The sequence below is a fragment of the Triturus cristatus genome, chromosome 10 (assembly GCF_964204655.1).
Source record: "Triturus cristatus chromosome 10, aTriCri1.1, whole genome shotgun sequence".
NCBI classification, from domain to species: Eukaryota; Metazoa; Chordata; class Amphibia; order Caudata; family Salamandridae; genus Triturus; species Triturus cristatus.
Genome location: NC_140593.1, coordinates 1,146,389,408 through 1,146,416,311, shown reverse-complemented (window position 1 = coordinate 1,146,416,311; position 26,904 = coordinate 1,146,389,408).

The following is a 26,904-nucleotide window of genomic DNA, read 5'->3' as shown; positions in this document are numbered from 1 at the left end:
GTTAAAAAAAAAAAAAAAAAAGATATATATATATATATATGCGATGCTTTCACACACGATGGTGGGGAAAAGGGGGGGAACCGATTTTTATGTTAATCTAGTGTTGCTCATGTTGCTCGACGCCTCTCACACCGTGGCCGGTCTATGGCGGCTGTAGGCCCGTACTTCCATACTGACATTGTTTTAAATAAAGGGCTTCTTAAAAAAAAGAATTACGGAATCAGTGTCATGACTAATCATCTAGGTTGTTGAAGGTTTTTCTTTTAAATAAATGATTGTTACTCCTAAGCGAAAGCATACAGATAATACAGACACAATTTGCCTAAAAATCTTTTTGTTTAACGAAATTTGTACCCATCATGCCTGCCCTTTTTCCAAGAATTGTCAAATCAATAATGAACTATAACTTAAGGTATATGTTGCACGCAAGGTATGGTATCCTGCACCATAATACACGACCAATTGAGAAATACATGCACGACCAGGGAACGCGAATTTAGGAGATGAATGAACTAGAGCATCTTTGCCTCGAACTAAAGAATAATAGGTCCGTGGTATTACCCACCCCTGCGGCTAGCCTGGTACATGGTAGGTAGAACTTTTCGTGTCTGCGCGCGCTGGGGTATTTTGAATACTGCACCTCCCCTCCCCTCCCCTCTTATTTTCCCCTCTATAGGTCACGACGAAGTTCCGACTGAAGAGTGGAGTGGACATGGACCGAACCAAGTTCAATATCAGGGAAAACATAGACAAACGTTGTGAGATAGTGCGTAAAATTACAGACCACCATTGGGAACATGAAAAACTGTATGATATGATTGTGCGTGTGTACTACGATTATACGATATGAATGTGTATGCATTTCATGTTCGGGTCACTTGAAGAGAGCGTCATCGTATGATTGAGGTGCTCGTCCACCGATCAAAGGGAGGAGAATAAAGGGTCAGACAACCCATAAGATAAACTACAAAATGCTAAAGGTACGCAGCATACATAGGAATAGAGGACAGGAAAGGAGAGGTCCCCGTGCTCGACACAGCCCTGAGTCTCCGTCTTAATGCATGTACTGTCACACCCTATCCGGCATTTGTGTGTACGTGGTCACCGAATTTATGTCTTTTCCCCGCTTGTGTTTTCTTACATGGAACAGACCCATGCTACTCCATGTTGTGTGTGCACCAAGTGGCCTATTATCTTACCCATCTCTCTCTCTCTTGTTTTGTGTCGTATGTACGCCAAAATAGCCTACTTGATGCACACGTCTCTCTCTCTCTCTCTCTCTCTCTCTCTCTCTCTCTCTCTCTCTCTCTGCACACGTCTCTCTCTCTCTCTCTCACTCTCTCTCCCCCTCCCTCGCAAAAGGCTCTTTCTTGTCCTCTTTCTTCTTGAATAAATTAACGACATACACCTCTTTGGTAAGTGTATAATTGGCCCGAACACGGTGGTGTTCGAACAAAATTGACAGAAACAAAAACGACCATACTTTACCACGATTACTACCTCTCCTTTCTGCAAACGTTAAGCCTAATCGGCTGAGAAGGAAAGGACAGGTAAGACGACTGATGTCTCCCAATCTGACCCTCAACACGGGGACTATATGTCAGTGGTTTTTGTTCTTAAAGGACACCATCTCCACCACCCAGAATTACTCCTGACCAATTAGCCCGAAATAGAATGTCTAAAGCACCCTGTTCTCCCAGAGATAACTCCAGCCCCATACTAAGCCGTCTCAGAGTATCCCGAACGAAACAACTGATGGCCCTGTTTTAAACTGATAAAGGGTCACCTACTGTATGAAAAGGATACTCATGAACGCATGACAGTAGCACCTCGCACTTACGGGTACTACCAAACCTTGTATTATAAGGCGCAGAAACCGACACCTAGAAGGCCAGACGATGGACAGGGACACCCACAGAACCCTGCACCACAGCAGTAATTAATAGATTAGTAACACGCACATTAACATCAGAGTTAATAGGCACCAATCATGTAGTAACAGATAAGAGCATTTCCGCAACTACTCAGTGGTTGGGAGAGAGAATGAAGTATGTAAATGTCTTCCCTGCCAAGATCTCTAAGACTTTCGTTTCTTATAACCTATTCAAGGATAACCTGCAGCCATCGGAAGAGAGGGGTCGGACGTGACGCACAGTCTGGCTGCGGATCATAAAACATCTATGACATCGACCAAGGGGGAAGCGACGAAGCAACAAGAGTGTGAGACGAGACACCATTATCAGAACGATGAGCGCGAAGGGCTACATCGAGGCCCCTGCTCACTGACCAGCGTGCCTGAAGTCTCAACCCGTCGGGCCCGATTGATGGGCCCAGTGCTGAAAAGATTCTGCTCTCCTTGGTCCGCATTTTTGATCCGATCCCATGCCACCCCACTCTCTCTTCCTCTTTCATTTGGACTATGACTTTGACCTACTACCGAGGAACAAAAGGCCGGCACCCTGTCTCAAAAGTACCTGTGGTGAACTGTGTTAAGGAACAGGACTGGAATCAAAGAACAGTGAGTGGTCGCACCCTGCCACGTGAAGAAATCGGATTTGAGCTGGACCTTAGTTCCACCGCCAGTGCTCAACAGTGCCAACGAAAGAAGAACAACAATGAGAGCTTACCAGTGATAGCTCTTTATGAAACAAGGACACTGGAAAGAAGAACCCATGTCAAAGTTGAAAATCCTCTCCCAACCACCTTATTATATTAACTATCTTCTTCATGATGTTGCATCAATCACTTCCGACTGTACACTGAGAAGTTAAGAAAATGTAACTTTGTATAGTAACATTCATACAACACCAGCCATGTACACGGCTATACTGCAACTTTGAATGTACTTCCTCCTCGCCTACTTTATCAAACTGTATGAGACAATGTACAAATGTGTCAGATTACTCCTGCCTACCCTTAAGACTCTGTATCTTTAAATGTATGACGAACATTGACGATACTGTAACTGAAAGGCTAACAAAGGTGAATATTGGCCGGACAAGCTGGCGAGATATGTTAAAAGGGAGGACTGTGGAAATTTAGCTTGCAAACTGAACATTATCTGCGCCATCTTGCCCCTCCCCAGCGCCACGCACAGCGAATGCACGGCCGCCATTTTAGGCACCCCACTCTCTCCCCGCTCACTCTCGACCGCCAGCGCTTTCCCCTGGCGCTGCGAGCATCCCCCCGCGCGCCGGCCACCCCCGCTCTCTCATACAGGCCATAAACCCTCTCCTTCTGCGCGACCCTGCTACGGAACCACTTCCGACCGACAACCCATACATGGTCATGCCTCTCCTTTGATAACCCCCCTTCCTCTGCGCCCCCTTGTCCGAACTGGTCCCAGGCCATCACCTAGCCCTGCGGATGCAGTTTATTGCCCCTACTGTAAGGGAAACACCCCACATCAAAGGGATTACAGTAGATCAAAGCCCCTACCCCCTGAGACCCGGCCGGTTGCACACACCCCCGGGAATTAGCGGAATTCCCTGCTGCGCGATAGCCATCTCCTACTGTGGATGGGGTGGGAACTTCTACTGTATCTATGTGTGGGAACGGATCTGAACCGGGGCTTCAGGGGATATTCCCCCGCACATCAAGGGAATCTCAAGAATGTACTATGTGTAATAAAGCAATAAACCAGTGTATAAGAGACCAGGTCTCAGAGATGCAGTTAGAGCACCTCGTGACGATACCTTGCTGTCTGATCTGATGTGTTCTGCTCCGACGGAATAAAACCTTGTTTCCTGCCTTCCAGTCTCCAGCGCCTGCCTCTTTTATTGGTAAATTATCGAGTGGTATGAGAGGCGATTACCGCCGGGCAAATACTTGAAAGGATACCGACTGAAACTGCCGCTACCATTTAACAAGACTACACCTTCTACTCCAACCCACACAACTCTTACACCAGGACAGAGTACATACTAATCTCGTGGGTGCACACACATCTAATCGAACACTCCGAAATAGCACCATGACTAGTTTCAGACCACTCATGCACAAGTCTAAAATTAAGCGGCTGCCACAACAAAGCGGTCCCTAGAAGATGGCGGTTTAACAGTGAAATTATAGCAGACCCAGGAAACAAAAAAGAAATCGAGGAAGCCATAACAGACTACCTAACCCACAATGATACCCCAGAGACTAGTGTTGACACACTTTGGGAGGCCCTAAAAGCAACGATCAGGGGTAAACTAATTGGAATTAAGGCAAGAATAAACAAAAAGACTAACCTGAGAATAAAACAACTCGAGAAAGAGATAAAAAGGTTAGAACTAGACCACACAAAAGCCACAAATGACAATGCGCTCCTAAAGACACTAACACAGCACAAATATGAGTACAACAAAATCCTGAGCGAGAGGGCAGGGCTGTGGTTCAACAAATGCAAAGCACTTAACCTTTGTGAAGCCAACAGAGCGGGAAACTACTGGCATCCTACCTGAAACACAAACGCAACCAGTTTGCGATCTCAACAATCAGAGACTCAAACAACAGAACACACACAAGACACAAGGAGATCCTCAATACATTCCAGGAGTTCTACTGAGAGCTTTACGGACAGATCAGACCCTCAATCAAGAAGAATGCACAAGAAACCTCGACACAATAGGGCTCCCAAAGTTAGACACCGCAGACACAGTAAAGCTAGGCCAGGAAATCAACTGCACAGAAATCGAAATGGCAGTCAAGTCACTAACAGACGGGTACACTGCTGATTTCTATAAGACCTTTCTAACCCAACTAATTCCAACCATGAAAAGGGTCTTTAATCATGCTGCAACTACAGGGAAAGTACCCCAATCCAAGACAGAGGCTAATATAATAGTCATCCCAAAGGAGGGTAAAGACCACCAACTACCAAAAAACTATAGACCCATATACCTCACCAATGTGGACTGTAAAATCTACACCAAAATCCTGACGGTCAGACTAAACACGGTCCTCCCCAAATTAATAAGCAACTCCCAAGTTGGATTCATGCGCAACCGAATATCTAGCGATAACACACAGCTTTTCTGCCATATACAAGAACAAGTCCCCACCAAACCGGTGCCGGCAGTAACTATTGCATTGGACGCAGAAAAGGCCTTCGATAAGGTCTCCTGGGCCTTCCTAGAGCAATGTATGCAGGCCTTCAACCTAGAGAAGTCATATATACGGATGATCATGGCCCTTTATCAGTCCCCGTCAGCCAGTATTGCAGTTAATGGCACACTCTCTGACCCCTTCAAACTGCAGCAAGGAACCAGAAAGGGATGCCCATTGTCACCGGCACTCTTCCTTCTGGCCCTTGAACCCCTCATCCAGGACATAAAACTAAACTCTAGCATAAAAGGGGTCGATATTAACGGTACCGTAGTAAAACTATCCGCTTACGCAGATGATATTCTGATAATAACAGAGGAACCAAAAACCTTGATAAGAGCACTGATGACCACAATAGCAGAATACTCCAGGCTATCAGGATATAAGCTAAACAATGATAAATCTGAATGTAAACCGTTAAATATCCACTGCACGAGAGACTCTCCAGGGGACTCGGGTTTGATCTGGCAGACGGGACACATTAAATACTTAGGAATATACTTCGGTACCAACCTAAGCAACACTCTACACCACAATGAGAAGTCACTACTAGAAAACGTTAAGAACCTTTTGGAGGCCTGGTCCCCGAAATTCATAACATGGTGGGGGCGAATCGAGACGATAAAAATGATGATCACGCGATGATTAACTACCTGATAAGCATGCTCCCACTCCTACTCACACACGATTTCCACCGGAAAATCGATCACATGCGCACCAATTTCCTCTGGCGGGGAAAGAAGGCAAGGATTAGCATTAAGAAACTGAGATTAGCGAAATCCCAGGGAGGGGTGAACCCAGCAGATTTCAGGGTTTTCCAACTAGCCTTCCTAGCAAAACAGGGAGCTTACTGGGTGGCCCCAGCGCCCGACTACATACCAGTATGGCTACAGGTAGAGAAGGCTATTCTGAACAACCTGAGCCCACTAGCTCTACTAACGGCAAACTCATACCCGTACACATCCAAACCTATCTTTAAAAATACAAAAATCGCACTCCTAAAACTCGACAAGAAGATTGAGGTTAGCATCAAAGGGTCTAAGTCAGAATCACTGTGAGCGAATAGCAAGATTAAGTACAAGGGGAAAAGTCTGACCTACAAGACATGGATAGAAAAAGATATATGCTACCCGCACCAACTCGAGGATGGTGAATTCCCCATTACCTTCTCCGACCCAAAAGCTACCCACCACCTAAAAGACATAGACCTATACAGATTCCTAAAGATAAAAACAGCCTTATCAAAGAGGAATCTAACTAGCACCCAACCCTCGATCTTCCGATATGTAGCAAACATCAATAAACTAGGACACCAAGTCTCGCAAATATACAAGCTACTACGCCCAAAAACCAACAAACTTAATGCCAAAACAATGGGATACTGGGATAAACAGACCCACACCCCGTTAAACAAAAAAGAGTGGATAACCCTGTGGACCTCGGCCACGCGAAATAAGATCACCCCAGTCCTAGCACAAACAAAATTCTGGCTACTCCATAAAACTTTCTGGACCCCAGCCCAACTACACACACTAGGTCTCAGGGAGGACCCCCTCTGCTGGAACTGCAACATAGAGAATGAGGACTACCGCACCTTATCTTCCAATGCCCAGCACTCAAGGCATTCTGGGGAATGGTATTTGATTTCATTGACAATGTGTTTAAATGCAAACTAGCAAGGGAGTTTTCCTCCCTCACCATGGCGTTTATGCGAACTGATCTCGCCTCTGAGAGAGATAAGGACCTAATGGACCTATTACTGACAGCTGCGGTTAAACTAGTACCAAACAACTGGAAAGACACAAGCAAAACTAGCTACAAAGGATGGATCAACTGGGTCACACACCTCAGAGGAGCGGACCGCAAGGGAAACCACATACTCAGCATTGTACGAGCGCTCTATGCCACTTGTGGCTAACCCTGCAACAGTATTTGTGATTGTATATGGTACATAAAAATAAATAATAAAACAAATAAAAAAAATATGCAGCAAGGCCTGTGTCTCATGTAACACTGCATTTACATTTCACAAAAACTATTCCAAGCTCACCAACAAGCCAAATGAGGGGTCGTAGATTGCTCTTCAGCCCACACCCTGTTATAGACATGGGCTCAATGCAGAAAAAGCCATCGGAAGGAGGACATATTATGCATGACATAGGAGATTGCACGCCTACCCACCAACACCCCTCTGCAGGTAGAAGGAGGCGCAAACTGCACTTACCTGCGTGAGAAGCCCTGGCCCCTCTTCAAAATGAGGCCAGGTACATCTCCAGCCAAGGATGGTGCCGCAGTTTTAAACTGAAGCTCAGTCATTCACCAATGCAATCCCCCAACACAGACTAGGACTGTCAGCGTTTGTGCCTTCACTGGAAACAGCACAATCTCTTCTGTAATTGGGTGCGCTGTCCTGGTCTGCTCGGGGCGCACTCTTCAGAGGGTGCGCAATGCCTAACACCAGGGCAGTTCCCTGGATATTTAACTCAGCATCTAGAGTACTCCTGGGAAAACTGTGCCTATAGCAGAATCTAAAGAGTATATCTGGTAACCATTGAGAACTTTAGAAACTCCCATATCAACACTGAAACATATGTGTAAACCTACAAGTGAATTAGGGCCTTAGAGTCTGGAGAAGTCACTTTAGGATATTCAGGTTAAGCTACTCTTTCATTGGGTAATTTGTTTCTAGATATCTCTTTGAATCACTGCTCAAGGTGGACAGAGAAAGAGAGAGTTAGAGAGAGGGAGAGAGAGAGAGAGAGAGAGAGAGAGAGAGAGAGAGAGATGCTTGGGTAGACACTGTGGTCCTAGTTGAGCTACCACAAACAAAACGAGGGAGGGGAGGACCTGTAATTTATTTCATAAGCCCAAATAATTAGAGGCTGTACCCATCTACTCAGGGTAACTCATGAAGTGTTTATCTCTTGTTTACGCACCTAAAATGTGATAGTAAATTGTATTTCCAAATGTATGATCCAAGTAGAACAAGACAGACTCATGTACATCATGACTCCTCATTTGTATACTTTCCTCATCTTAGGAAGACCTACCTTCTAATCTAAATGAAAAGGTGATAACATATTTTGTAAAAAGGTGAGACGGTATATAAGGCCAAGTAATCAGGGAGGACCTTGTAACAGTGAGGAGTAATAACCAGGGAACATAGATGTCCCAATACTTTCGAGGATGTGATGGCCGCCAGAAAAACAACTTTCATAGCGAGGAAGACCAAAGACAGCGAAGATAAAGGTTTACGGTCGGGACCCTGAAGAACTATTGACATGAGAAGTAAATAGCAGGGAGGAACCACGTCTCACCCCTTCAACTAACACCACTTTAACTCCTCCCTCTGTCGCCTCCCCCATAAGTATCCTCCTGGGGCTTTCCCCCATACAGCCCTCCCTTGCTAGCGAGCTTGGTTCACGTATAGAAATAGCTGAGCATAAGTGTAAGAGGAGGATGGCAATGGACATATTGTAGTACTGACACACAGCCATGTTTTCAGGTAGGCAGCCCCAGTTCACAGGACTCAAGCCACAGACATTCACTTCACACACTCGAATGGAGGGGGAGGCTCACAATTATGAGGGGCTACCAGATAGATCATGAGGTATGGAGGTTAGTAGTCTATCTACCCTGGTATAAATCACTGAAAGAAAATTAGAAATAAAAATATTGTGTGGACAGAATATTGTGTCAAAAATATCGATGACCAGACTATCGAGAGGTAAGTGCAAGTAGGTAAGATAGATTTACTATTCTAAACTACACATCTGAAAAACGCTTAGGCAGACGTGTTTCAGCTCAGTGTAGCTTTCTTCAGTGCATCGTTTTAATGGCTCCTCATTTTCCCTGGGGGTCTACTGGTATTTGGATGTTGATTACTTGCCCCTCCTCCGCCTTAAAGTCAAACAGGCACCTCGCGCACCTCAATACCACACAGCAGCATGCTGGTATTTGCAGTCATGTTGTGGATGTCCATTCAGTAATTGGGCAATCCAAAGCATCATGTGATGCCCCAAACCATGTTGGCTGATGACCGCTATACCGCTGCCGTTGCCTGGGCGAGTTAAAGTCACTTGTTTGTCCCATTCTCAGGCAATTGATATTGCCTCCTCTTTCCCCAGGCCGAAGTGAAGCCGAATATATATATATATATATAGGTACGTAGATAGAACGAGGCACTTAGATGTGTAGTTTAATCAAGATGGTGAGTTTCTATAGGTAAGCAAAGTTTTACTACATATATACATATATATATATATATAAATAACTCCACATCTACGTACCTTGACGATATATATATGTATATATATATATATATATATATTACCTACTGGCGGTCGCCAGTAGGTAGTTATAGTTAGGACCACGTTTCCATAGGAAAACCTCAACATTCTATTTTGAATAACTTTGGCGCCGGTCGACGAATCCTCGCGAAATTATCAAAATAGGTGGGGCGCTACGCTCCGCTCCTACCCTGAAAGTCTCGGGGGGATTCGTCAAGCGGGGGCTGAGATAAAAGGGGGGTCCCAAAACGCGTTTTTCCCATGCATTTTTCCATAGGACCTTTAGAACGAGCTACAGCCCGAACGGCTGAACAGAATTACTAGAAATTTGGCAGAGAGGTAGTCCCTAGGTCAAGGAAGTGCCTTTTGTAGGTTTGGTGTAAATCTGTTCAGTAGATTCTGAGAAAATAGCCTTTAAATCAATATATATATCTGAGCCCACTTACGGTACGCTTACCGTACGCTTACGGTAAGCGTACGGTGGCGTGCGCGAGCGCGATTCTGATTGGCTCTTAGATCTTAGTAAACATTCGAATCGGCAGAAACCAGGAAGCGGCGTCCGCCATTTTGTCTACCGCACTGAGTGTTATGTATCAAACATGATGGCCAAAAACATGTTACGGGGATGTTTTGACAACTCCCTCTCACATAGTCATGTTGAGGGAGTCCCCAAACATCCCCCAAGAGCAAAAACGGCATTATTTTTTTTTCGGCAATTTTGCGGGGTACGCTTACCGTACGCTTACCGTAAGCGTACGGTAAAAAAATAAAAATAAAAATAAAAAAAACACTATCCACACTTTCTCCATCCCTTGTGCAAATGGTGGCCGAAGGCCACCATTTGTGCATGGCTTATCAGAGCACAGAAATTTCCCAAAAAATTTCAACAGATTACCTATCACAAGGAAGCGCATAATATGTCCTCCATGTGCGCACGGTGCGCGAAGCGCATCGTGCGTACATGGCCCATCTAGCGTAACGTGGGCACGGCACTAACTGCGTAAAGTGGGTGCGCGGTGCGCGAAGCGCACCGCGTGCTCACTGTGCGCGCACGGTGCGCGAAGCGCACCGTGCGCGCACGGAACGAACTGCGTTAAGTGGGCGCGCACGCCACGAATGGCGTAAAGTCACTTAGCATTTAAAAAACCGTACAAATTCACTGAAAAAACCATAGGTTTCACACACGTTATAGTTAGGAATTAGCATTTAAAAAACCTTGCAAATTCACTGAAAAAACCATAGGTTTCACACATGTTATAGTTAGCGGAAATTTTACTGATAAAAAACCAATGAAATTGCCCCGTTATAGTTAGTGCTGGCAACTATAACTCACGCGACCGCAATCTTCTGCTGATGACATATGTGTCTTTATGAAAAAAAAATATTTGTAATATATGTATAGCTAAAAATTTATGGAAGAAGACATGGGCAAATAAGTGTCTAAATACAGTATTAGCATCAGCAGAGGATTGCGGTCGCGTGAGTTATAGTTGCCAGCACTAACTATAACGGGGCAATTTCATTGGTTTTTTATCAGTAAAATTTCCGCTAACTATAACATGTGTGAAACCTATGGTTTTTTCAGTGAATATATATATATATATATCTATATATATATATATATATATATATTGTCAAGACACGTAGATGTGGGTACTTAGATCTGGCATTATATATATATATATCAGTTTACGCTCCAAGATGCATGCAGGCACCACACAGAGAAAAACGGACTCTTCAATACGCTGTATTCTGCTGTTCAGGATATCGTGTTTATTTGATGAATAAACACTGCAAAGCGGTCATAACGCGTTTCGGCCAACGCAGTGGCCTTGATCACATGAGCGCCTGGCGGGTGAGTAAAAACACTTATGTATAGTCCCAGAGTACCATGTGATGCGCTGTCAGTTGCTATGATAAACATAGAAAAAATACTTTGGACACATGAATGTGAAATACTAGCGGACTTTGCTCTAAAATGTCAGCAGGTAAATACAATGCCAGCTCAAATGCTAAAACCAGGTAAGTTTTTAAATACAAGCACTGTGTAGATGTTTGTCCGAATAAATTTGAATGGAACAAATCAATAGTAATATAGAATTTGGGTATAATCTATATCTCCCAAATAGACTTCAGATCTAAAATGCACAAATGCACAGACAAATAAATAGTATACAATACTTGTAAAAATTACTACAGAATTTAAAAACCATGTTATGTTAAAAAATTCTGCGAACACCTGGAATAAAAGATGTGCTAAAAAAATATCTGTACAAATACTTCTTGCGGTTGAGCAGCAAACATGTGATATCTAAAAATCATATGCATTTCAATTAAACTGCATCAATGTAAAACATTATTATAAGTGCCATTGAAGGAATGCATGTAACTGACAGCGTCAAAGTGATAAGTGCTAATTACAAAACAGTGCAAAGATACTATCTGGTGACAAAAATAAAAAATGAATAAGAAAATATTTTTCATTGAAAAAGCAGCATCAAATGATCAATGTACAGCAACTTGATAAATGCTCAAATGCAAATGTGTACTTTCTGTCATTTATGAAACTTGTTTCAAAACCGTCTAAGTCTGGGGAGTCCCCCGGATAAACACAAGAAATCACACCCAAACTGAGGGAGTCTGATGGATGAAATGTGCATCACTATATGATGTACCATGTCGAAACTAATTTGATTTAAGTGACTGGTTCAATAGTAAATCTGTGCACAAACGCCAATAAAAAGCTTAAAACCAAAAACTCACATGGAAAATATAAATTGATGGTAAAAAGACATAAATATGGGCAAATCGCAGAGACTGAACTATTAAAAACCAAATTGTGAGTAAAACCATGAAAAACAGGCATGTAAAAAAGATGTTAAAAAGGTGTTAGAAAGGCCAAGTATCTATAGATAGTAGTGCAAATCTTCGCAGATATTGAGACCTCGGGGGGGCTTTGGTGTCAAGTTCAATGATATACTTAGTTTCTAACTGTCGAAGCTGCTTCTCCTGATTGCCTCCACATTTGTTAATGGGCACAATGTCAATAACAAAATATTGGAGCACATTAAGATTGTTATTGTGCTCCATCTTGATGTATCTCGCCACCGGGTAGGTGGGATCTGAGTTGACGGTTGCCCTGAGGTGTTGCAATATACGTGCGAAAACTTGTAGCTTTGTTCTACCGACATATTGTAATCCGCAGATACATCTCAACACGTATACCGCGAACTCTGTGCGACAAGTATAGTGCCTAGTCAAATGAACAGGTATATCTGAAAAAGCAGTGGAATACGATGTAGTGTTGACCCCCAAATTTACATGCACGGCAAGTGCTGCATTTAAAAAAACCTTTTTTTAGGGGTGAGCCAACTGCCTTTGGTATTAAGTTCTGGACTGGTTTTGACTAGATCAGTACGCATCGAGTAAGCCTTAAGGTACGTGAAATTGGGTTTATTGGGAAGTACCTGTTGCAATGTGACATCGGTTAGGACTATGGGCCATTGTGTGTTAATGATATTCTTGATAGCATTGGCTTGTTTGCTGTAGGTAGAGACAAATCTGCAAGACATATTGTCATGCCCACTCTCTCTAACAGTTTCATCAATACTGACAGATGTTGGAGTGGCCACACATTTATGTTTATTCAAAGGTTTTAATAATTCCAGTCTGTCCTTGTCATTGGCTTTCTGCAGAGCAGTGTCCAATTTTTTCAGATCATAGCCACGTTCTGTTAGTCTTACTTTGGCAGCTTGTTGTGCAATAGTCAGAGTGGTTATAGAACTGCACGCCCTACGAATATGCAACAATTCTCCGTAGGGGAGACTAGAAATAGTGTGGTGGGGTTGGAAACTTGATGCATGTAATAAAGTATTGCCTGCGGTGGGCTTCCTGAACAAGCAAGTTTCAATGGCCCCTTTCTCAATGAACACCGTGATGTCTAAAAAATTGGTGGTAACAGGGTCAATATGTGCCGTAAAGTTCAAATTGACATTGTTTGTGTTGATAACATTAATAAAGTTGCAGGCCTCAGCATGGGTTCCCTTCCACACAATGAAGACATCATCAATGTATCGCCACATATGCATAACATGTTTGTCAAATAGAGCTCTATGATCGACCTTGAGGACATGCTCCTCCCACCAGCCTACATGCAAACGTGCATAGCTGGGGGAGAAGCATGCCCCCTTCGCCACGCCCTGCTTTTGTTTGAAGATTTTGCCATCAAACATGAAAAAATTATTGAAGAGACACCAATGTATCATTTTCATCAGCATAGCTTTGTGTTTGTACATAGAGATACATCTTTGTCTAAGGTAAAAGTCAACTGCCTTTAACCCGTCGTCATGTCTTATGCTCGTGTAAAGAGTGGCAATATCTAAAGTTACAAACAGATACTCATTAGACCATTGCACTGAATTCAATTTCAATAAAAAGTCACTAGAATCACATAATTACGAAGGCAAATTGGTGACATGCTCTTGGAGATACAAGTCTACATAGGTTGAGGTGCACTCAAATGTGCTGTTTTTAGCAGAAATAATAGGTCTTCTGGGCATCGGGTCAATGCCTTTGTGCACCTTTGGAATTAAATAAAATGTAGGTAAGGTAGGGAATTCCTTGAATAAAAATGTTATTTCATCTTTAGATATAAGACCTTCCCTTTGCCAAGACATAAGTTCACTCTTGAAGTCTCTGTTCATTTTTCTGACAAACGAGGCATCAGATTATTCATACCATTGTTTGTTGTTGATGTGCCGGTAACACTCTGCTCTGTAGAGCTGCTTGTACCATATATATATATATATGTATATATATATATATATATATATATATTATCTACTGGCGGTCGCCAGTAGATAGTTATAGTTAGGACCGTGTTTCCTTAGGAAATCCGCAACATTCTATTTGGAATAACTTTGGCGCCGGTTGACGAATCCTCGCGAAATTTTCAAAATAGGTGGGGCGCTCCGCTCCGCTCCTACCCTGAAAGTCTCGGGGGGATTCGTCAAGCGGGGGCTGAGAAAAAAGGGGGGTCCCAAAACGTGTTTTCCCCATGCAATTTTCCATAGGGACCTTTAGTCCAAGGTACAGCCCGAACGGCTGAACAGAATTACTTGAAATTTGGCAGAGAGGTAGTCCTCAGCTCAGGGATGTGCCTTTTGCATATATGGAGTCAATCTGTTCAGTAGTTCCTGAGAAAATCAAAAGTAAAATCATATATATATGTGGGCGGAGCCTAACCACACATCTCATCCTGAGATCTGATTGGCTGTCAGCACTTCATCCAAGAAGTGTTGGCAGCCATCTTGGGACCAATATACATGCTAGCACCTCATTAAAAAGCATTGCAGTTAATAGAAGGTTTTAAGACTTTAGTTACATTATAAATCATTTGTTGATGGTACCATACTCATTTTAGCAATTGTGGTATGTTCTAAGGTGATTTCACCATGTGAAAAAGCCTTCTGCTGGGGTATCATGATTGAGAGAAAAATATTTTCTCATGCTTTTCGCACAGAGGTTTGGAAGGTGATCTATAAGCTAAACTGAGAGCTTATTTTCTGTAAATTCACATTATCTTTCTCAGTCATGTGAGAATGAAGTCTGACATTCTCAGTAAAACATGTACATCCAACAAGGGCAGAGACTGTCAGTTGATTCCTTTGTGTTCTACTGCAGCTTCCCAGAGTGTTCCAAAGAACAACTAGAGCGCTAACAGTCCTACTTATGATAAACGTATGGCACACCTGAAGCCATCTTGCTTGGATTAAAGTGGTAACTCTTAAAACATTTAATTTAAAAAGGAACAAAATGAGGGGGTTCATTTTTCCATAAAAAGTATGATTAGTGCTGCAGAAAGAAAAATTAGGGCACATTTTGAGTGACTTCTCAAATCCTCTTCTATTTCATTAAAAAATTCTGACATGCAGACTGAAACATGCACTTTTAATACCAGCAGCAGTTTTCCCTGGTGAGCAGTAGCTTTACTACAGTGATCTAATGAGCAAAAAGAGTGCTAACATTCTGAATTTATGGCAAATGTGTGACACATCTGAATGCCTTCTTGAAGGAATCAAAGTAAAAAACTGAAAGTATTTCCTACTGAGGAGACTGCAGTAAATGAGGAAATTAGGAAACTTCATAGCAAATAAGTCTCCCAAGATGGCCACCAGAGACAAAAGAGCCCAAATGTAGCCCAAATATCACCCAGATGTAGCCCAAGTATAGCCCAATGACAGAATGTCCCAGAGTGTTCTTAAAAACAACTAGAGCGCTTACTGTCTTCATTATGACAAAAGTATGGCACACCTGAAGCCATCTTGATTGGAATAAACTGGTAACACCTAAAACATTTAATTTAAAAAGGAACACAATGAGGGGGTTCATTTTGCCATAGAAATTATGATTAATGCTGAAGAAAGAACATGAGGGCACATTTTGAGTGACTTCTCAAATCCTCTTCTATTTCATTAAAAAATTCTGACATGCAGACTGAAACATGCACTTTTAATACCAGGAGCAGACTTCCATGGTGAACAGTAGTTTTACTACAGTGATCTAATGAGCAACTAGAGTGCTAACATTCAGAATTTATGGCAAATGTGTGACATATCTGAATACCTTCATGATGGAATCAAAGTAAAAAACTGAAAGCATTTCCTACTGAGGAGACTGCAGTACATGAGGAAATTAGGAAACTTCATAACAAATAAATCTCCCAAGATGGCCACCGGAGACAAAAGAGCCCAAATGTAGCCCAAAATCACCCAGATGTAGCCCAAATATAGCCCAATGACAGAAGTGTGCAAAACACTTATTATTTTGTGTTTTTGCAGTGTTATATAGTGCAGACTTGTCAGGTATTGGAGTGCTTTACATGAGCATTGGTTACATCACACATGAACAAATTCATTTTGGTTGTAGACATGGGGAGACTAAGTGATTTGACCAGTATCACAGAATGTCGAGCTGAAGCAGAAACTCCAACCTGGTTCCCCAGTTGCAAAGTCTGCAGTTCTGGAAGTAACACCACATCCTCTCCCCTAAGTGCAACATTTAATCAAGTGGTCAACTGGATAAAAAAACATAAAGATAACAAATAATTTAAAAGTGCTTTGTCGCTATTTGAAAACTCAGAAAATATGTCCTTATTTTAGTCTTTTAGAGCACTAACCATAATTTTGATGCCAATAAGACCCTCTCATATATGTAATTTCTAAAGGAAATGCTCTAGGTATTACAGTTTTGATTACATCAAGATGACGTCAGGCGTTCCACACTTTTGTAATAAATATAGAATGTTAGCAATCTAGTTGTACATTAGGATACTGTTGAGAGGCAGAGGCCAGGGGCACGGACTCTGAAAATTGAAGGCAGGTAGGAGGGTGCAAAGGCAACAATTTAACCACACTGAGCAGGCAGGAAGGGCCGTGGCAGCACAACAGACTATGGAGGGCAGTGGAAAGGGGGCAGGGGCAACAAACCAACAATACAGGACTTGCAAAAGAGGCTGTGGCAATGTAATAGACAATTGTGGGCAGAAGGAAGAGGCAATGGTAGTACAACCATACATGCCAACAGACCCGATTCAGCCAGGAAACGTCCAATGTTTTTAAGCTCAAATGGGCTTTATTTGATCTGTCTCCTGTCTACAATCTCCTCTTTTTCAATGTAACTCAAAGGGGAAAATCAATACCCCAGTTTTTTTTCAAAATCTCCCTCTTACCAAGCTCAATATGTTCGCAAGTATGGTACATTGGATCATGGAAGGAAATGGGGTAGGGACATGGACATGGATAACAGAGGACAGGGGGGACATGGAGAGGTGCACCAAACTGACCCTGCAGGGCAGGCATCAGGGTTTGCAGCAGCACAATACACCACACAGGGCATGCGGGACGGGAGTGCAGCACAACAATCCATAGAAAGCAAGAGGGAGGGGACAGGACCATGCACATGGACAACAGAGAACAAGGGGCAAGAGGCAATGGTAGCTAGCTGACCATAATGGACAGACAAGAGAGAAAGCTGCAGCATAACAGACCATAAAGGGCAGGAGGGACGGATCAGGGGCATCACAATGGAACAGACAAGCCAGGAGGGAGGGAGTAGGGGTCTGCACATGTAAACAGAGGGCTGGGGGCAAGGGGGCAGGGCAGGAGCAGCAAGATAGCCATGGAGGTCAGGCAGGATGGGCACTAGAAGCAAGACACACCATGAAGAGCAACAGTGAGACTGTGATGGCATACACACAGACCATGGAGGGAAGTTGGGAGGGGGTCAGGGGCAGCTAACTGACCACACAGGGAAGGTGGGAGGGGCCATGGCAGCACAGAAGACCATGCATGGCAAGTGGGAGGGTTAGTGGCAGCACAATGGCTATGATGGGCAAGAAGGAGGGTGCAGGGGCATGCACAAAGGACGATGGAGGATAGAAGGGAGGGTCAGGACCTGTGCACAGACAAGAAAGTTCAGGGGAAGGGGCCTCACAACAGACCGCACGGGGCAGGCAGGAGGAGCAGTTGCAGCACAACAGACCAGGGAGGGCAGAAGGGTGTGGCAGTACAATGGACCATGTAGGACATGAGGAAGAGGATAGGGGCATGGCATGTGGACAGGCAGGGTGGTGGTGGCAGGGACAGGTTACAGTCATCTGACAATGCTAGGCAGGTGGGAAGGGAGTGGCAGCTCAACAGAACACTCAGAGTAGATAGGAGTGGCAGGTCCATGGAACTTGTTGGGCAAAAAGGATGGAGCAGGGACATACACAAAGACATTGGAGGGCAGGGGGAAGGAGAATAGGGGCAGCAAGCTAAGCACAGAGTTTAAGCAGGAGGTCAATGATGGGGCATAGAATTGGGCAATGGAGGGCAGGAGGAGTGGACTGGTACATCATACTAAATTGAGGGCAGTGGCAGCACATCAGACCATGCATAGCAGGAGGGAGGAGGCTAGTCCATGGATTCACACAACAGAGGATAGGGAGGAGGGGGATGGGGCAGCAAGCTAATTGTTCAGAGAAGGCGGGTATTAGGAACTTTATTGTTTTCAAAACGTGTGTCTGTGCGAACTACTTAAAATATGAACAAGTATGCAGCATAATCTCACTTTTATTCAGGAAGAAGAGGACGTTTGTGACTGTGACTCCGGGCTCACTTGGCAGAAACACCCCCTGACCCTCCACCCCCTATCGCAAAATGTAATGCCCGTGAAAAGGGTAGGTGAACACAGTGTTATATAGAACATAGTCCTGAGAGCACGATTGAAAATGAAAACTAGATATAGTGTATGGTATAAACTATGCACCAAAAAGTGTGATATAAGATGAACCGGGCGTGAAATATAATATGCAATACATTGTGCACAATGACAGATTCATTGGAGAGCGCGAGATAGCACAGGCACTAGCGCGTGCTATGCGATATGCGCCTTGGAGTGTAATATGCACAGGGCAGTGTTGTGTAACCTAACTAGTCTCTAAAGTTGTAATATAAAATATGTGCTGGGGAGTGTAACGTTGCATATGCACTCTGACAAAGATATGGATCCCAGATTGTAATATGTATGGCATAGCACTGTGCGTTATAACATAGGCATCGAGGAAGGCACGTTAGATGGGGCAATATAACCCGTGCGAAGACAAGTGTGGCATGACATATTCACGGGGTGGTGTTACAGTGCACATGGGCTAGAGAGCATATGCACTAGCTAGTGGAATACAACACAGAGGTGTGTGGCACTCAGCAGGCAATGGTGGGTGTAACACAGCATTGGGCTCTGCCAGGAGCGCGCTGTGACTCTCAAGTGATGTTCGTCCCCTTTCCAGAGAGTAAAATAAAAAGTATTACACATCCGGCAGTGGATTTGTGTTTTATTAACCGTGAGGGGGGTTTCTTGCATAGTTTTGGTCGAATTTTTGTCGAATCCCCTTTGAATGGCTTGGTGTGCATGTGTATTAAATGTGCCCGTCAATAGCTACCCATGTTTGTATAAATAAACGACAAGGGTGTCTACCGGGATTAGGCACGATAGGGCATCAGACATGTCAGAGCTTCACTAGTGGTGTAAATACATTCCACGTGGATTCATTGTATGCATATTCGCCTTTTAATGAATATCACACAAATCGTCATGGTGATAGGTACGTACGGTTTGTCCAGCATGTCCTAGGTGTGTCTATAAATATATATTTTTTTAAAATAATAAAAAACAGTGGCCGGCCCTGGGGATTGGGGTCAAAAAAATATAATTAGGAGACAGGCCCTGGGGGATGGGGTCATCAGGGCCAATAAATTAGAATAAGAAGGGGAACCACACAGCCCCCCTTCTTAAAAAATTAAAATAAATAAAAGACTGGCATCGCGCCGGAGGCCACGCCCCCTCCTTGCAGCACTCTGCAAACGCTCCCCCTGGCGAGTTGTAAGTTGGGGAATTAATTCCTCTTCAATACTGAGGGTCCCTGAGGGCCAACTAGCCCAACAGGCATCTCCAGTATGCGCCAGGGAGCTGCGCTGCAGACAGGTGTTCTAAGGCCAAGCCCCTTTTTACACCTCTCTGCAACGCAGCTCTGTGGCACTTACTGGAGGTACCTAGTGGGCTAGTTGGACCCTAGGGACCCTCAGGATTCAAATGAACTTAATCTCTCAACTAAAAACGGACACAGGGCGTGTTTACACAGTGGTGAAGGGAGGGGACGGGGCCTGAGTTAACGTGTGCAAAAACGCCCTGTGGCCTGTTTTAAGAGGTAGTTTTAATCCCCCTGCCCTATTATATACTAGGGGCTTACAGAGGAGGTCAAGCTAATCACAGGGGGACCCCAACGCATAATGTTCCCTAGTGAATGTAGGTGTTTTCACTGTATTCTAAGTGTCTTTTAACATAGCACTGGCTCTAGGACTGGTTAGTCAGACTCAGTTACCACCAGTATCCGTCTGAAAAAGTTGAGGGTACAGGATGATTTTGCAACAAGGCTTCTTTCTGCTCTTCTTTTTGTTCTTTCTGCACGTTATCCTTCTTCCTGCACTTTTCTTCGTCTTTGAGGACTTCTGTTGCTTCTTTCTGCACTTCTTTCTTTTCTTTCTGTGCATTTTTTCTTCTTTCTTCACATGTCCTATCTCTGTAGGCATAGTTAGAAATTAGCATTTAAAAAACCTTTGAAATTCACAGAAAAAACCATAGGTTTCAGGCACGTTATAGTTAGGAATTAGCATTTAAAAAACCTCCGAAATTCACTGAAAAAACCATAGGTTTCAGGGGTGTTATAGTTAGCTGGACTTTTCACTTGTACAAAACCATTGAAATTCCCCCGTTATAGTTAGTTCAGCTAACTATAACTCGCACGCCCGCAATGCACTGCTGACGACGTCACATAATACATCACTCATGACATGGTCACATGGTCAGTGACATCACTCATGACATCACTGATGACATCTCAAATGACATCACTGATGACATCATCCATATGTTTTATATATGTATATCTGCCTGAAACCTATGGTTTTTTCTGTGAATATATATATATATATATATATATATATATATATATATATATATATATATATATATATATATATATATATATATATATATATATATTCACTGAAAAAACCATAGGTTTCACACATGTTATAGTTAGCTGGACATTTTACTGATAAAAAACCAATGAAATTCCCCCGTTATAGTTACTGTAGGCAACTATAACTCACGCGACCGTAATCCTCTGCTGATGCTAATACTGTATTTAGACACTTATTTGCCCATGTCTTCTTCCATTAAATTTTAGCTATACATATATTACAAATATTTTTTTTTCATAAAGACACATATGTCATCAGCAGAGGATTACGGTCGCGTGAGTTATAGTTGCCTACAGTAACTATAACGGGGGAATTTCATTGGTTTTTTATCAGTAAAATGTCCAGCTAACTATAACATGTGTGAAACCTATGGTTTTTTCAGTGAATTTGCAAGGTTTTTTAAATGCTAATTCCTAACTATAACGTGTGTGAAACCTATGGTTTTTTCAGTGAATTTGTACGGTTTTTTAAATGCTAAGTTACTTTACGCCATTGTGGCGTGCGCGCCCACTTAACGCAGTTCGTTCCGTGCGCGCACGGTGCGCTTCGCGTGCCCACGTTACGCTAGATGGGCCATCTAGCGCACCGTGCGCACATGGAGGACATATGATGAGCATCGTTGTGACAGGTAAAATGTATGTTTTGTTCATCTCTAATAAGCCATGCACAAATGGTGCACTTCGGGCACCATTTGCACACGGGGTGGTGAGAATGTGGATTTTTTTTTTTTTATTATTATTATTTATTACCGTACGCGTACGGTAAGCGTAATCGGCGAAATTTTCGAAAGAATTAAAATTCCCTTTTTTAACTTGGGGGATCGTTGGGGACTTCCTCGACATGGCTAGGTGCTTGGGAGCTGTCTAAACAGCCCCTTTACATGGTTTTGCACTTTGTTTTTCAACCCCCTGTCAGAGTGCGAGAGAGAAAATGGCGGCCGCCGCTTCCTGGTTTCGACCGATTCGAATGTTTACTAAGATCTAACGGCCAATCAGAATCGCGCTCGCGCACGTCACCGTATTCGTACGGTAAGCGCACCGTAAGCGCACCGTAAGCTGGCTCAGATATATATATTGATTTAAAGGCTATTTTCTCAGAATCTACTGAACAGATTTACACCAAACCTACAAAAGGCACTTCCTTGACCTGAGGACTACCTCTCTGCCAAATTTCATTAAATTCTGTTCAGCCGTTCGGGCTGTAGCTCTGTCTAAAGGTCCTATGGAAAAATGCATGGGAAAAACGCGTTTTGGGACCCCCCTTTTATCTCAGCCCCCGCTTGACGAATCCCCCCGAGACTTTATATATATTATCTACTGGCGGTCCCCAGTAGATAGTTATAGTTAGGACCGTGTTTCCATAGGAAATCCGCAACATTCTATTTGGAATAACTTTGGCGCCGGTTGACGAATCCTCGCGAAATTTTCAAAACTAATGGGGCGCTACGCTCCGCTCCTACCCTGAAAGTCTTGGGGGGATTCGTCAAGCGGGGGCTGAGAAAAAAGGGGGGTCCCAAAACGCGTTTTCCCCATGCATTTTCCCATAGGACCTTTAGTCCGAGCTACAGCCCGAACGGCTGAACAGAATTACTTAAAATTTGGCAGAGAGGTAGTCCTCAGGTCAAGGATGTGCCTTTTGTACATCTGTTCAGTAGGTCCTGAGAAAATAGCATTTAAATCAATATATATATCTGTAAGCACACTCCGTGCACTTACCGTAAGCTTACCGTACGCGTACGGTGCCGTGCGCGAGCTCAATTCTGATTGGTGGTTACATGACTGTAAACATTCGAATCGGTCAAAATCAGGAAGTGTCGGCCGCCATTTTCTGTCTCTCGCACTGAAAAACAAAGGTTGATAACATGAAAAGGGGGCAACGAAGAGAGTTGCAGACCCCCTAGCGTTCGTCAGGGGGTTCACGAAGGACCAAAAAGTATGAAAAATAAATTTAATAATTTTTTTAAAAAATCGCGGAGTGCGCGTACGGTAAGCTTACCGTACGCGTACGGTAAAAAAAAAAAAAGAATTAACAATCACATTTAATATATAAATCTAAGGACCCCCAAGGGAGAAAAAAACAATTGATATTTTGTAAAAAATGGCGAGGCGTGCACGGTCCGAAATGCGCAACGTGGGCGCTCGGTGCGCGAAGCGCACCGAGTGCCCACAGCGCCCGCACCGTGCGCCAAGCGCACCGTGCACGCAAAAATTCAAAATAAATACATAACTTAGCATTTAAAAAAACGTACAAATTCACTGAAAAAACCATAGGTTTCACACACGTTATAGTTAGGAATTAGCATTTAAAAAACCTTGCAAATTCACTTAAAAAACCATAGGTTTCACACAAGTTATAGTTAGCTGTACATTTCACTCGTAAAAAACCAATGAAATTCCACGTTATAGTTAGATCAGGTAACTATAACTTGCGCGACCGCAATGCACAATGTGTCATTTCAGATGTCATCATTGATGTCATGAGTGATGTCACTGACCATGTCATAAGTGATGTAATATGTGACGTCATCAGCAGTTTATTGTGGGCGCGCAAGTTATAGTTACCTTATCTAACTATAACGTGGAATTTCATTGGTTTTTTACGAGTGAAATGTACAGCAAACTATAACTTGTGTGAAACCTATGGTTTTTTAAGTGAATATATATATATATATATATATATATATATATATATATATATATATATATATATATATATATATATATATATATAGATATATATAGATATATATATATATACGTCTGGAAGGACCCCACGAGAGCGGGTCCTGTTAAATCCACTCACTCCTTAAAAACGGATGACGGAGCCATGTGCGGTTTTTAAATGTTATTGTCGTCCGCTATCAAATGCGTTTCAACTGCGTAGCAGTCTTGGTCACTGATAACAAGGTTTTGAACGCTGCTATTTTTTAAACCTTGATAAAGCCTTGACAAACTCAGTCCCTAATCTTTCCTCTAACATAGAGGAAGCAACAGCAGCCTATGAGGAGTGGATCAATACTGCCTGTCACAAATTGGCCCCGGTCAAATGGTGCTCCCCCAGACGTATGCTACCTTCCGCCCCTTGGTTTTCACATAACCTTCAGGAGCTTAAATCAGAGTGCAAAAGGTTGGAGTGCCTCTGGAGAAACGTGTATAATCTGACCAATAGGGAACATTGTAGAACCAGCCTTACAGCTTATAAAAAAAACTCTTCAGGAAGAAAAAAAGGTTTACTTCTCCGAAAAGATCATCGGAGCTAAATCCTCAGCGAAGGAACTTTTTAGAACAGTAACCAATCTCATGACTCCCTCCAAATCCATCTTTCATAGTAACACTGAATTCTGCAACACCCTAGCCTCCTTTTTTCTAAATAAAGTGGAAGCCATTTTCTCCTCCTTTAACAACCAGCTGGGAGAGGCCAGTGATAGAGTTCCTGGGACTACGGTAACCGACAATGCCCCCACGTTTAATACCTTCACCCCATTGGTCAACAAGGAGGTTACCAACCTGCTGATGGGATGTAGATCTGGCTCCCCTAAGGACCCCTGTCTGGCCGCGATACTAAAAATGCCTTTGGAAGTCATCACTAATACCCTCGCCCCTTTACTCAACCTGATAATGGGGACAGGCTATTACCCTTTATATTGGAAAACAACTTCAATTTTACCTCTCATTAAAAATCCCAATTTAGAGCCAAACGATCCAAACAACTATAGGCCCATCTCCCGCCTCCCCTTACCACCCAAAATCATGGAGAAGGCCATGAACATGCAATTAAGCCTGTTCCTGGGGAAAAACAACATATTGGACTGCTCACAATATGGGTTCCGTGCTGGGCACAGCACAGAGTCAGCAGTGATAAAAGCAACGGAAGAGGTCCGTGTGGCTGTGGACCAGGGAGGTTCAGCCATTCTTATCATGCTGGACTTGTCAGCGGCCTTCAATACGTTCCACCACGAGGTGTTATTGGGTCATTTATCGAAGGCCGGGGTCCAGGGCTTGGCCTTGAACCTATTGAAATCATTTTTGGCCGACAGAATACAAACAGTAGATCTAGGAGGGGACAGATCAAAACCATTTGCTCTTCCCTGTGGAGTCCCACAGGGATCCTCCCTCAGCACGACGCTTTTCAATATTTATGTGAAACCGCTGGCTGCCCTTATACGATCTTTCGGCCTACTTCTGACCTCCTACGCGGATGATACGCAGATCATGCTATCTCTACAGAGAGGCAAAGAAGCGGAAAAGGCCACTAGCTGCCATGATTGCATGGCAGCCATTACTGGCTGGATGTCCGCTAACTGCCTGAAGCTGAACGCAGGCAAAACTGAGGTGATCATTTTCGGGAACAATCCCAACCTCTGGTCCCCGGCCTGGTGGACCAGTGAGATGGGCCTCCCCCCACGCACTTAAGGTGAAAAATTTGGGTGTGATTGTGGACAATACTCTTTCGTTTGGGGACCAGGTTAGCAGAGTGGTGTCAACATGTTTCTTTATTCTAAGAACACTGAAAAAAATCAAACCCCTCATCACGGATGAAAGCTTCAGATCAGTTGTATCTGCCCTAATTCTGTCCCGTCTAGATTATTGCAACAGTCTGTATTTGACGATTAACAATAAACATCTTAACAGACTCCAGATGGTACAGAATGCGTCAGCCAGGTTGCTCACGGGCACTCCTAGGTTTGTGTCAATTAGAAAAGGTCTACGTGACCTTCACTGGCTCCCAATTAAACAACTAGCCCAATTCAAGCCACTCTGCACGGTATTCAAGTCCCTGAGGGGATCCGGCCCGGAAGACCTAAGAGAACGTATCCAATGGTACGTCCCTGGGAGAGCACTGCGCTCAATGGAAGCAAAGCAGGCAGCCGTTCCCAGGGCGGAAAAGGCCAACTGGGGCGGAAAGAGCTTTGTGCTCAGAGCCACCAACGCCTGGAACGAACTTCCCTTTTATCTAAGGTCTGCCACGGAACTCCTAACTTTTAGAAGAAGTCTGAAGACTTGGTTGTTCTCAGCTTAGTCTCCGATAGGGCTCCAGGGTGGAGCGTTTTCCAGGTAAACAGTGTGCAGCGCCAGGACACCTTCGGGTAACAGTGCGCTTTATAAACCCATATAACATAACATAACATAACTTTACTTCCATGGTAAAACGTGTCACGTGATGACTACAAACACAATGCTCGTGAAAACGGACTCGTAGTTTTCAAATTCGGACTCCTTTGTAAAATACAAGGTTTTCCACATTATAAATAATTTTAGTTTTGGTTTGATGAGAAATACACAGATTGAAATGGCTTCTTCTTTAAATCCACCACTGATTTTACAATGAATAAAAATTATAAAATGTATATACATAATTTTCGGCATTGCTAACATCATGTTTTGTGGTATGTTTGCATTAATGGCTCCATCCAGCCCTAGTAGGCATACGCAATGCTTGGGATACCTTACATGATTTTATCCACCCTTAAATGGGGACATTTCTCATTTTCGGTTGTTATACATCATCTGTGGTAAATAACGCTGCATTTTTTACCAATCTATACATCTCTATACCATCTGGCCCCAGTGGGCTTATATTACAATTAACCATCATAAATCATATTTCACTATTTTGTACTCCATAATTAAGCCCCAGTGGGCATGTCTCCATGTACCTCTTAAACAAAGGACCTCCCTTCTCTGATTCTTTGACAAGTCTGTTGATTAAAATCGTCACTTCACCCATTAAAAACACAGTTCATTGACCCGGAATTTTCTTTTAAATTTTACATCAATCCAATTATACTATAAGTGTTTGTGCAAGTCTTCTTCTACATTCAGACCTCATGGCTGTATAATGTAGCTGGACTCCAACCTCCTTAATTTCTTTTCCCTGTTCCCACCTCTTTGGTCCACTGCCACTGCATCTATCACATAGAAAGATAGTCCCCTAACATCCTTATT